The sequence below is a fragment of the Lagenorhynchus albirostris genome, chromosome 11, assembly GCF_949774975.1.
Source record: "Lagenorhynchus albirostris chromosome 11, mLagAlb1.1, whole genome shotgun sequence".
Taxonomy (NCBI): domain Eukaryota; kingdom Metazoa; phylum Chordata; class Mammalia; order Artiodactyla; family Delphinidae; genus Lagenorhynchus; species Lagenorhynchus albirostris.
Window position 1 is genome coordinate 47,670,013 of NC_083105.1, and position 14,224 is coordinate 47,684,236.

The 14,224-nt window shown below is 34.1% G+C and overlaps 1 protein-coding gene across 4 annotated transcripts in view; it reads right to left on the reverse strand.

Moving 5' to 3' along the window:
• Positions 1 to 6,012: 6,012 nt before the first annotated feature.
• CPSF6 (cleavage and polyadenylation specific factor 6) overlaps positions 6,013 to 14,224 on the reverse strand; it is a 33,676-nt gene continuing 25,464 nt past the window's right edge. For all 4 annotated transcript variants that reach the window (XM_060165418.1, XM_060165417.1, XM_060165415.1 and 1 more), the window contains one exon: positions 6,013 to 10,882. The gene's annotated coding sequence lies outside the window, so the exon portion shown is untranslated. The remainder of the gene's footprint in view (positions 10,883 to 14,224) is intronic.

Here is a 14,224-nt window from a genome sequence, read left to right on the forward strand (position 1 = left end):
AAGTCAAAAGTCTAGTGAGATAACCTGAGTACCCAATGCCCTCCACATAACCTACCTGTACAGTCTCTCTATAAAACTGACTTATTAACACAAAATTCATGTCCAAGAATTTCTGCTTACTAATTACATAAGATTCAGTGCGTGTGTTCCTAGACTATATCGATAGTATTTTTTTCTGTGATTTCATGACTTAACATTATGTAAACCAATAAAATGAGTGCAAACACAACTGGTTCAATGTAAACTACGTTAAGTGCTTTGGAAAGACTGGCTAAAGATGAGCCACTTTAAAAATCAGTTGATAAAGAGGGACATTACACAATGAGAAAGGGGTCCATTCTCCAAGAAGACGTAATTCTTTTTTTTTTTTTTTTTTGTGGTACGCGGGCCTCTCAATGTTGTGGCCTCTCCCGTTGTGGAGCACAGGCTCCGGACGCGCAGGCCCAGCGGCCATGGCTCACAGGCCCAGCCGCTCCGCGGTATGTGGGATCTTCCCGGACCGGGGCACGAACCTGCGTCCCCTGCATCGGCAGGCGGACTCTCAACCACTGCGCCACCAGGGAAGCCCGAAGACATAGTTCTTAATGTGTATGTGCCTAACAACAGAATATCAAACTACATGAGGCGAAAACTGATGGAACTCCAGGAAAAAAAATTAGTTAAATAAAAATCACCGTTCACAATGTCATACCTCACACCCAACAAGATGGCTATTAGAAGAAAAATGGAAAATAGGTTTAGTAAAAATGTGGAGAAACTGAAATTCTCATGCATGGCTTGTGGAAATATAAAATGATATAGCTGTTGTGGAAAAGCTTCAGGCTTCCTCAAAAAGTTAAATACAGAATTACCATATGATCCAACAATTCCACTCCTAGGTATATATCTAAAAGAATTTCAAGAAGAGACTCAAACAGATACTTGTACACCAATGTTCACAGCAGCATTATTCACCACAGCCAAAAGGTGGAAACCACCCAAATGTCCACTGACAAATTGATAAACAAAATGTGGTATATACATACAATGGAATATTCACTCTTAAAAGTAATGAAATTCTAACACATGCTACAATGTGCATTTTGAAAACATTACGCTAAGCGAAATAAGCCAGCACATAGGACCAAATATTGTGTAATTTTACTCATATAATGTACCTAGGACACACAAATTCATAGAAAGTACGGTAGAGGTTGCCAGGCTAGAGGGGCTAGAAGTGGGACAGGAATGGGGAGTTACTGTTTAGTGGGTACAGAATTTGTTTAGGATGTTCAGAAATGTATAGTGGTAATGGCTGCACATTGTGAATGTACTTAATGCCACTAAAATGTATATTTAAAATGGTTTAAATGGCAATTTTTGTTATATACAATTTGAAAGATGCTGAATTAGCTCTTACAACTGTACTACCATAAGCATAAGCTAACAGGATAACGTGGTAGACCTAAACCTTAAGGACATTCATTCATTATTTACTGAACACCTATGTGCCATACCCTTATGTAGGCACTTGGGACTTACAAGATATACGCTTTCATGTGCCTGATAGTCAAACAGACAACAAAGATAACATCTTGTGCTAGGTAACAACATATATTACGTTAGGTAACACATAGAAAAATAAAGCAGAACTAAGGGAGATATTGGGTTCCATTCTTCAATAGAAAGGTGAAAATAAATCTCATTAAAATGATACTGTCATGCAGATATCCAAAGCATTCCAAGCAAGGAAAACGGCCCATACAAAGGCTAAGAGAGAGGAATATGCCTGGACTGTTTGAAAAAGGCCAGGGGAATTCCCTGGCTGTTCAGTGGTTAGGACTCTTGAGTTCTCACTGCCGAGGGCCCAGGTTCAACCCCTGGTGGGGGAACTAAGATCTCACAAGCCACGTGGCATGGCCAAAAAAGGAGGCGAGAATGGCTGGAATGCAGCGAGCATGGGGAAAGGTACTGGGAGGTCTGGTTAGACAGGTAATAGGAGCCCAATTATGGAGGAACCTTTTAAGGACTGGAGTTTTACTCTAGTACAAATGGGGAGCCATAGCAGGATTCTGAACAGAAACGACAGAAGCTCTGACAGCTGTGCTAAGAACAAACTGCAGGGAGGCAGGAGTGGAAAGCACAGAGAGCTGTTAGGAATCACTGCAGTAATACAGGCAAAGAATGAGCGCAGTGCAAGCAGTAATGGGCTGTCAGATTCTAGGTATTTTCTGTGGTGGACAAGATTTCCTGATGTACTGGATATGGGGTGTGAGAAGAGTCAATAATTTCAGGTTTTGACCCTAAGCATTTGAAATGATGTTGATGTTAGCTGTTAAGGACGACTGTGGGCTGAGCAGGTGGTGGGGAATGGGTGAGGATGAAAGAATTCAACCTTGGCATGTTATGTTTGGGATGCCTGTTTGATATTCAAGTAGAGATGTCGGTAGACACTTAAATCTCCAGTTTGAGAAAAAGGTCTGAATCGGAAATATAAATTTAGAAACTGACAGCATATTAATACTTAGAGCCATGAGACAGGAAAAGAGGACCAAGGAATGCAGGGAGACTAAGCCTCCTGGGAGTACCCCACAGGTCAAAGGTTAGGGAAGAGAAACAGAAGACTAAGAAGGATGTAAGGAATAATAAAATTTTAAATTAAAAATCTTCATTTATGACCCCATGTTATCTGCCTATTTATGTTGAACTGATCAACTTCTAATAAGAGGGCATGTTCCATCCTCAACATTCACGTAAGCATGTGAAACAACTGGTAAAAGGTACCTTCAGGTCATCTCACCCAGGGGTGAGGAGTTGTGCCATTTATCTCCCTCCTCCCTTTAGTGTTCATCTACATACTCAGATCATTTAGAAAGCCAAGGACAACATAAAACTGATTACCACAGAAGTTTATAGGTAGGCAGTTTCCCGGTGTGTAGATATACATAGCATGTTGGCTGCCAGCCATCCTTAAACAATTTCTGAGATGCATAAAAATGATTTCAACAAATGTTTACAATGGATACACTATTATTAACTGTGAAAAGCCAGTCATCACTAAATTCAGCAAATAACAATTAGCTCCAGTCTTCAGTCTGCAAATCACTTTCTAATAAAGTGAGCATGTTCTTAGGCTAAGTTAGATGCTTAGTTGGAATTTCCAGCATTTTGTTTTCATTTTCTCCCTTACTTGGGAAAAGTTGAAGAAAGAGTAATGTAAAATGACTTACCAGTTTCAGGGGAAAAAGAACTAAAGTGGTACACAGTGATACTCGAGTTTCTATACTGCAATGCGGTGCGGCCCAATTCCTGAGTCAATGCCAAATTTTCCCACAATGTTAAATTAACATTTCCACAAATGTTACTCATTGATCTTATATCTAATAGGACAGCTACAGGAATTATGTCAGTAGAACCTGTACAACTATTAATATGAATTTTTTTAAAATAAAAATAACGAGATACAACTGAGTTGCTATGGTCCGTCCTATACAGCACAGTATATTTTACAGAACAGGTATGTTCAGTATTTGTGGAAATGAACATTTTTTGTTTTGTTTTGTTTGGCTGCACTGCACGGCATGTGGGATCTTAGCTCCCTGACCAGGGATCTAAACCCTGCACCTCCCCCCTCCTCCCCCCCTGCCCCGCCCCCGGCGTTGGAACAGCACAGTCCCAAGCACTGGCCGGCCAGGGAAGTCCCAGAAATGAACATTTTAAAGTAATATACTCCTAAATGCTTACAGCTATCAATAAAGCTTTTTAATTTAGCACTTAACAGCAGTGGGGGCTTAGTTTGATAACCATTCAGCACACAAGCTGTGTGGATTTGCAGTCATAAACCTACTCTAACTTCAACTCACCATTCTGCTAGCCATAACCCCTCAGAGCCTGTTGGCCCACTTGTAAAAGGAGAAAACCACCTTGCGTATTCGACAGGGTAAGAAACTCTATCGAGATAATAGGTACAACAGCAATTTTTAAAAAATGCTCATGGATGGACCTTGAGCATATGCTAAGTAAAATAAGCCAGACAAGTACCCTATGATATCATTTATATGCGGAATATAAAAATTCAAACATGTAATGAATCCTGATGGCACTCCCCCCACCCCCCAAAAAACAATGAGGGCATGGGTGATTCTATTCTGCAGCTGGGTTGACAGCCATTAAATTGAAAAATGATGAAGACTCTCCCCATTATTTAGTTTCTTCTCTATTTTAATTGTTACTACAAAGTTATGGCTTTAATCCACATGTCTTCTAAACTCCAAAACCATAACTAATGAATACACGACTACTTGCTATTTCTTGGATCTCAAAGGCATTAAATTCAGTGTCTATCTTTTTCCAGTGTTTCCCATCTCAGGCAATGACATACCTACCACTAAGCTCTAAACATCATCCTTCCAAACTTTCAGTTATTACCAGTTTTGTCTCAAGTCTTTCACCAAATCAACTTTTCTCCACCACTATTATTCCCACTATTCTCTCTAGTCAAAGACTCTTGCAATAGTTTCACTGGTTTACCTCATCTATTCTTTACCTGATTTAACGTGCAGCCAAGCTTTCAGAAATGCTTTGACACTACACACACTTCAGTGATGCCACATCATTCCTGGGACAATCTTTAGTGTGATTTACAAGCCCTGCAGAGTCTTGGTCCTTGTCTGTTTCTTAAGTCCCACACAGGCCATGTTCTTCACTCCCTACTTCAGTCAAATCAGTATTCTTCCTAATATGCTCCCTCATACCAAAAGGTCTTTTGTGCAAACCTCCCTTTGCCTAGAAGGTATTCCCCTTCCCTTTTCCCCAAGTTAAATCTTATTCCTTCTTCAGGACTCGGTGTAACTTAAGGAAGTAAACTATTTTCTCAAGTTTTCCTATAAGTCATAGGTTTTTTGAAAGGTTTGTAAAAAATATACATGTATTCCTTATCTAACACTGAAAATAGCAACTGACTGGAATTGATATAACATGAAAATTCAAGAACTATTAGTGAAATATAAAAGAGAAACAAAGATACAAGACAAGACAGCATGGGAAACTATTTCTAATATCATTTACTTCTGGAATTAAAACTAGAAGACTGGGAAAATTCTGTCTATGAATCCTTTATTATTATTATTATTATTTGGTCGCACCACATAGCTTGCAGGGATCTTAGTTCCCTGCCCAGGGATCGAACCTGTGCCCCTGCAGTGGAAGTTCCGAGTCTTAAGCATTGGACCGCCAAGGAATTCCCTTACAAATCCTTTATTAAAAAGCTCCCTCTTTCACTAAATCAGGCCTTGACTGACTCCTATTAAGTTTTGTGTAGCACCTGATTAAAAGATGTTCCCAATAATCTTTTCTTCAAATACTCTTCAAGAGACTCAATTAACTCAATGCAAGTGAGGATCAATGAACACAATCCTCTTTAAAATGTAAACATGTAAAAAAGAATATTAGGGAAACTAATAAAACCTCAAGCACAATTTTAATGGGGTCGCAGAAAGTGATCCTAGTAATGGTCATTTATTTCTTATATCGTTATTTCAACTGTTCAGAATTGCTACCTTCAACATAGACTGAATCCTACAGATGAGAAATCTGGGGTCTGATTTAACACCTGGCACACAAATCTTTATTGAAATCATAATTTGTTACTGTTTAAAAAGTACTCTATTACTTCAAAGCTAGTATGAAATATTTTTGCTGCAACCTAGAAACATTTTTACTTGATTAAAGTCTAGTAAGGTTAATAATCCTCTAAAATTAGACAAACATTTTCTGAATCTTAGACTTAAAAATAAAGCAGCCTAGAAATCTTTTAGGTTTCTACATCCTAATTTAGTCACATATCATCTGCTTTAAAGACCATCAAAAGGCCAATACAAAAGAAAATGACCAGTATCTAGGAGGCTGGCTTAAAGATAAAATATAAACAGTACAATTTCTGTTATACTGCATATTGCAATTAGATATGAATTATTCACACCATACACAATGGTTAAAAAATTATAAATCAAACAAACAAGACAAACTGCAAAGTATTATAAAAACTGTGTTTTATTTTCAATACAAGATAAATACCATGCTCATTACTAGTGCAGTTTAAAGGCCAACAATGGCCATATAGCAAACTGCTGAACAGTCACCTAAATGCTAAAGAAAGAAAAGACAGAAAGTAAACATTAAACACAAAATTGCAATTACAAACATTTTAATAAAATGGGATAAGCTTTTTAATAGAAGCGAATATGGAAGTCTACTTCTCAGGGACACCAAAAAGATGTTTATTTGATCAAATATCACCTTACCTTTTGCACAGAAATCTTATTGTGAAGTCACCATAGAGTCAATAGCTAAAATTTTAAGACTTTCTTTGGCCTTCTGGTATTAGTCAAATTATTTACAAACCATGGTTCAGTAATGCATGTATACTGGTAATATGATACAGTTTTTTGTTAAGGGCTTTCGATTAAAAATTGTAAAACAACTTTGTAAGGCTGTACAAGGCTGTAAACTACTTTGCTAATATACCATGGAATGAAGAGGAAGAAGGAATAATAGACCTTTCTTTAAGGCTAAAGTCAATGTTATAGATGCATTCCTTAGAATACATTATGATTTACCCCAAAGGATCCTTTCCCATTAAATACCACCTGAGTACTACAATTTTCAAAGTAAAAAAATAAACACGAATTCACCATTTTAAAATAATTTAACTTACAGAAAGAATGCTGAGAAGTGTTATGCAGTAACAATGAGACAAAAAGAACACATCTTCAAAATGAAATGTTTCACTAAATGCAGGGTCTGTCCAATTATGAAATTAATGTAAAACATTTACACCCATGGCGGAGTTTTAGGATACTCCCACAGGAAAAACTCTCCGTAGTATTTATTATCTGCAGATACCATTTCAAGATTTGTGTGACTTCAATTAAACTCCACCTAACATTTTAAAAAACTTCCATTACAATATGCTAATTAATATAGCAGGAAGTCTTTAAAATATTAACATCTGTCTATACCTAACCAAGTGTTTATATGTCCCATACAAAAACCATGGTAGCTGCATACTCAGAGTGAATGCCAACAACCTGAAATTTTAAAGAAATTGGTTAAGACAAACCTAAATCAATCTGAACAAGATACAACTGCCTGAATATTTTGAATATTCACAGAAATTCATATTGCTTCTTTCTAATACCAAGAAAGAAGAGTATAAGAACTTCCTCCCAGAAGCCTAGACATTTTAGACATTTTAACACATTTTCTATTTCAACTTACAATAAGATACTTTAATCCTGAATCTTTTGAGTTCTCTAAATCAAAAATCTCACATTACAAACATAAGGAATGCTATATGTAAGGCCACATCTTAATAAATTTATAATTTTTGGTTGAATATTTATTAAAAAATTAGTCTAAGGCTTCTAAGAGTCAAGTTGCTAAAAATAAAATACACCAGTGTTTAAACTGAAGGTTAACGTAAAAAACAACACACACACACACTGTAAAAACAGAAAAATACTTTGCTACAAAAATCCCACTTAATATATTTTAGCACAAAAATGTCTAATGTGTACAATGGGTAAGCGTGCACTTAAAGTACATACAACTACGGGAAATATTACAGATGGCTATGGGATGCAAATGAACTTAATGAATAAAATTTAAAAGGCAGTTATCTGTAAAACAGCTAGGATCTCAATACTGTATTCTCAGTAAAGAAACAGAACATAAACTTCCTCTTAAAATAACAAGCTGAAGCTTAAAACACAAAAGTGAAGCCATCTTACAAGATACAGAAAACGCAATGATCATTCAGGTTATGAAAACCAAAATGTCAGAGCGCGCCAACAGAAAGTCTTGTAGTAGCATCTCATTGTATAAAACAGTATGTATTTAGGTTATTGGCACATTTAAATACATAAGGGAAAGAAAGTCTTTACCCTTCCAACAAATTTTCCCCCTCACTACAAAATGTTATACAACATTCATTAAAATCTCCATGTTTATTTTAAGAACTGACCTTAAACTAGTAGAAAACAAAGCAATATTCTCCACAGGAGAATTAACTGAAAGTAATACCTTAAGCTACAATCTATAAGTTTTTTGTGAACTCCAAATTGTAGTTAACTGCTTAAGAATATTCTAGGTAAATGGGCTAAACTATGATCATTAGCCACTGTAACTTACTCCGAATCTTGCTTATAAAAATTGACAAAATAAATACTTATAAATTTATACTGGAATATCCTTTCCAAAACCTATGTCCATTAACCAAAAGCAGCACATTCAATTCAAAGTACTGCTTCAAAAGCAATACCATTCAGGTGCTGCATCACTCATTCATAACTTTACTGGCTGAAAGGAATGTGATGGCATAGCACTAACAAGTGCTATGGTTTAAAATTAAATTCAGTTTTGTTTTCATATCCACTATAATTATTATTAAGAAGAAATGAAAAGATCTCTGGGACTCTTTTTTTGGTGTCTATGTAGAGATTTATCTCTTTGGATTGTTTTTAAACATTTAAAAAAATTTTCAAATAACATCAGCCCATTAAAAAAAAAAAGGGATATGAAGAATAAAACATAGCTTGCATTTTCACCTTCATTGCTATATATTCATGTATCAGATAGAGAAAGACTTGGCAAAAACTGGTCAAATCAAAAAGTTATTCCCTTCTGATAACATTTATAATACACTAACAGCAAACAATTCTAGTACACTCACATTGTCTGCAACAAAAGTCACGTAATGAGATCAGCCAAGTAGGGAGAAGAGTGATATAGTATGAGCAATTAAAGGGTTCCACTGATTAAAAAAAAAAAAAAAAAAAAATGAAAAGGTAAATGAAGGATTTAATTAGTACAAAATTTCCAGTTTTCATTTCAATTTCAAGCACAGTTAAGATTTTTATGATCCCATTTTTAAATTGTTCAGAGAAAATTGTATCCTTATGGACATTTACTTACCTTTTAAGCTTACTATTAACTAATTCCCTTGTAATATATTTATGTCCATACTTCTTCACATTACAGCATTGTAATATAAAAAAAAATCTAAGAAATAAAACTAACAACATCTATACACAAAGCAAGAAAACTGATTTTGATACAACTCTCAAATGTTAAAAAGGCAACTGCATTTTCAACAAGATAGAACACTTAAAAAATCATTTCTGAGAGCAAACAGTTCTGACAAACACCAATGATTCCATGCACAAATACTCTAACCACAAAATGTTTTAAAAATAAAGCTGGCAATAATATGGATAATTTAAAACAGCTAATTCTGCAAGAACTGGTATGATGGTGGACAACATGAAAGTAAAGATCTGCAGTTCTCTGGAGGGCTTCTAAGGTTGCACTTACATAATATTTAGGGTGCCTAAACAAGCAACGTCCTAAAATTTGGCTATACGTTTAAAAAAAGAAAAAAAAGGAAGTGTATTATCAGAAGATCTCTCAAAGATAATCAGATTTTAAAAACATTAAAAAACATATTAACTTGCTTAAGGATTTTAACTCAAATTTCTGAAGTAATGATTCAGAATGAATTTTCTATAAAAATGTCTAATCAAATTGACACTCTGCCTATGCTAATTTTACAATTAAGAACACATGCTAGCCAGGTGCTTTTAATGTGGGCTTATATGCAAGGCAGGTTTGAAAAAAATCTTTGATTAGGTTAACTTTAGCATGAATTAATAGGTTGCATGAATACACAGAACTCCTTAAACTGTGGAGATCGGTACACCTATAATCTCCTATTACACATATAGGAGAATACAACCCAATGTTAATAAACATCACACCCTTCAGAAATCTATTTCCTGTAACTGGAAAATAAAACTAAGGCTTTCTTTACTCACATTTGTCTGCTGCACGGCTGCCTATATTTACGTTGCCCATGGCTTCAACAATAAACCATAAGCACTATCAATATAAAATAGCTAATAACTGCCACATCAAATCAGAACTGTCAAAATATTTCTTCAATGCTAGCAGTTTACAATTAAGCGTTTCAGTACACCTGTGTTGTAATTAAGCTGCATTACTGTAGCAAATCACGTGTGGGTTTTTACTAAAATGTTAAAACCACAAAATCTTTGTTGACCCCTAACACAATGACTGGGTTGTTATGTTGTGAAATTTCAGTTTTTACAAGTTTACATACCATTCAGCAAAGTCACAAGCTTAACTAGGTAAAAACAGCTAGAAAAGCAGAATATAGAAATATTAAATACCCATGTAATCACCTATTCTAATATCAAAATCAAGGGCAAGAGACACTTAATTAGTATGTTTAATTCACTGAACGCAAGATTAGATTGATGCATATCCAAAAATGCTATTGCAATGTTTTTTTAAAGGACAGTATAAATGTCATAGTAACATTATCTTTAGATATTGCTGAACACAAGACTTTCCCTGAGGTGTAAACATCAAATAACTTGAACAGCTTTACACATCAGCCCCATTAAACAGTTTATTACAACACTACATCTATTGTAATCAAAGTGGTGCTGTTTACAGACATTATCGTATGAACATTTTTAACAAGAACAAACTACTATAAAACAAGCATTTACTTGACGTTTTTTTCCAATTGCTTGCACATTATAATGGCCAAATGTATATAACCAGTAATAAAGTTGCAAAAGCTATAACTTTTTAAATCACACAGGTTTCCTTCAAATAAAACAGGTAAGCAACATAAAAAATAAAAGTAGAGCTACTGGTTACCATTTATGCAGATTTGCTTTATTCAGATCTATTCCTGTTCATTTTATCCATGAATCCTTACAGGTTCAGTTCAATCACAAGAAGCAAACTGCTGGACAAGCGTCATTTTTCCCCCATGAAGACTGTTTTGTCTTGGAAGGTGTTCCTCTTCCTTCAGCTGTAATGTGTCAAAATTTATGATGTAGATTTTGCTATTCCCCATAATACACAGAAAAATGCTGGCTTAACTATACATACACAAGTCGTGCATCTACTTCACTGTTATGTATTCTAACACAAAATAAGAATTAACTGAAACAGTAGCTGCCTTTGTGATGGAGAAAGGCTCCCAAATGTATGTGATTAAAACTGAGACATTCTGATTTCATTCTTCTTAAATATCATTGCCTTATAAATTTAATGACTGAAACAGAAATGAAAATGTAGCAGCTACTGTTTCTGTGAAGATGGAAACATTTATAAGTCATTTTCTAAAGTATGCGTACTACAAAAATAAATGGAAAAACACTTGGATGATTTTAATGTAAATATTATCATTCACCCACATAAATTCTATATAACTCATAAACAATTAAATGAGAACTGAATATAAATGCAATAAATTATTTTACAGATTAGTTGTATTTATTTGACATACAGGAACTTCTGCAAATGTTATAAATCAAACGGTCCTCCATGTTACAAAATTTATAAATATAAGCTCAGTATGCACATTTAAATAAATATGACATCCACGTACAAATCTTTAGACATATACAAATTTATAACATTACTGTCCCTCTATTCCACCTACACTGAAATATCTAATGTAAATATATAAACTAAGCCGAAACAAGCTAAATGGGAATCTACAATGATAAATTTCATTGAAAACTCACATAAAGAAATAAAACCCCAATAAATGAGATAACCTAAAGTTTCAGGAGTACATAAATATGCAAACTTCAGGTAGAGGTTCACAAAAGAAACATTCAAGTAACGTGGATATAAGTGATCACTTGAAACACCAGATATTTAAAATATAAATTCCAAGAGAGTGTTTCAATAATATGATGTAAGAGGCAAAAGGGCACAATGTTTAGTGATAGTATTCCATAAAAGTAACTGAAAAATACTTTTTGCTCTACAATTAAGAGTAATTAATATTCTGTCACAACTATAAATCTTCTTCTATGTCCTTTCCTCCTCAATTAGGGTGTAAGCATCTTAAGAGCATCAGTACACATACGCATTCACATTGCCTAGCAGTAAAAACTTAAATTTTACAACTACAAAATGAAAAAGCAGATGTTATAATCCTGGACTTTTAAATAGTTTTTAATTTGCCCATATTTTTCAAATAGATACTTAAGCCATTTCTAATGTTACCTTTCATGTATTTTATCTTATGCTGATAAAGCTTTTGGTGGAATTATTTCATGGAAAAAATCTAGAAAGGTAGCTTCACACATTTTATCTTTACTACTTTGCAATATACGTAAAAAAACTGGTATTGAAGTATTAAAGAGAGACAAGGCATATGTTCTAATCTGAAAAAATAGATTAATGGGAAATTCATAAATCTTATTGCAAAAAGATGTTTATCTCCCTAGTTATTTTATCATGCTGGAAGGGATTTAAATAAGAGGGAAAAATTAAGTCACAGTGAGCAAAACAAAAATACCCAACCCTTCCAAAAAACATGGCATACTCTGCAATTTTATATCACTCTAATGGAGAATTTTTACTATTTTTTAGGTAGAGAATCCTATTGTGAAATTACAACACATATCTTTAGGATGAATGCACTTATCTTTTGTCTTATAGATAGATCTTTACTATTAATAAGTCTCTAATTTTCACCATACAGACAAAATCTGGGGGATAATCTGACAGCTTTTATTTCTATTTCTAAACACTTTACATTTATCCATTTGGAAATACAAAATTTTACAATCTCAAAAAAAAAAAAAGGAAAAGCAAATTTGAAGGCAATACAACCCATTTCCAATAACCCAATTCCATATTATAGTCTCAAGTTTCTAAGTAGAAATCTACATAAACACAGATATCAAAAAGAAGCTTAAAGTGACAAATACATTCAACGGTCATGTTTTCAGAATACCATGTGGTCAAATCTGTAATGTCAAAGCCACACAATTTCTTGCTTTAGCTATCAGTTATAGAAGGAAGATCTATGTAAGCAGTTGTTAAAAAAACTAAGACAGATGGAATCTATGGCTCTTTAATGAAGTATATAAAGTGAGCACTAAGTTAAAATTTCAATACAGAGAAGCACCTGCATTTTGAGATAATGCAAGATCAAGTCAATACTAACAACTCAAATTACAAGTGTTTCTATTAGAAAACTTATCCAAGCAAATTTACTGGTATCAGTTAATTCACCTTTCAGGTAGAAGATTCAAATATATATTAGATATGGATCTTTTACAGGTTTTCACATTAATACACTGAATAAGAAGGATTCTAATATAATTTTAGAGATATACTTTTATTAATGCAGTATAATAAAATTCACTTTTTTCTTAATGAGAGGAAAGGAGATGAAGTGGGCAAAAGAACTAGAAGTATCTAAATACAAGTGAACTCTTTAAAATCAAAATCCCTTCTTGCATTGACTAGAACATATTACAAAATCCTGTTTGTTGTAGATGTTTACAAAAAACTCCCTACTACCAAAACATTTCGTACTTTCATCTTTGCATCTCTGCAGATAGTACTTACCTCATTTTAACTAACGCATTTCATTACACTATAAAACATATACAGGATTGTTGCTCTAGGCAGTTCACTAAATAGTAGAAATAAACTTCACAGTTAAAGAATACCCAGCTTTGCCCAAAAAATTTGACAAAATGGACATTTCAAAATAAGCTGCTGTGTGATTTAGATTTCACTGTGAGAGTTAAAACATGCTACCACCAAGGCAAAGTAGTAAATTTGGACAGCATATATGACACCCTTACTCCTTTTTTGGTTATTAGATTTCCTTTAAACAATGCTAACTATTCATTCAAATCATTATTTATTCAAAACAATCTAATTTACAAACTAGAACAATGGTAGTAAGTTTCACACTGAGATGAAGGTGAGAGATCAAGGTGACTCACATTGGCACTGATTTTTATTTTTTAAACAGGGAACATTAATCATTTGTAAACAAAACCATATTCTTAAACCACAGTGAGCAAAACACACACTATACATCCATTCTAGGATCACTTTTTACCCTCTTCTCACTTTAATTAACATAACTGTGTAGTCAGGCAGGTTTTGCAAATAATACTAAAAGCAAGGAAAATTAGAGTGAAAATAATGAAAGCTGGCATATCCAGATGAAGCGGTTAGGATATATGGGGAAACAATAAACACAGGGCTGGACAGTATTAGTCCGATCTCAGATGACTTAAGAGTTGCAGAAATAATTTTTAAATCTCATTACCACCCGTATCATTCATCAGATGATTAGAAGAATTTAATTTTCACATAAGACTCGAAG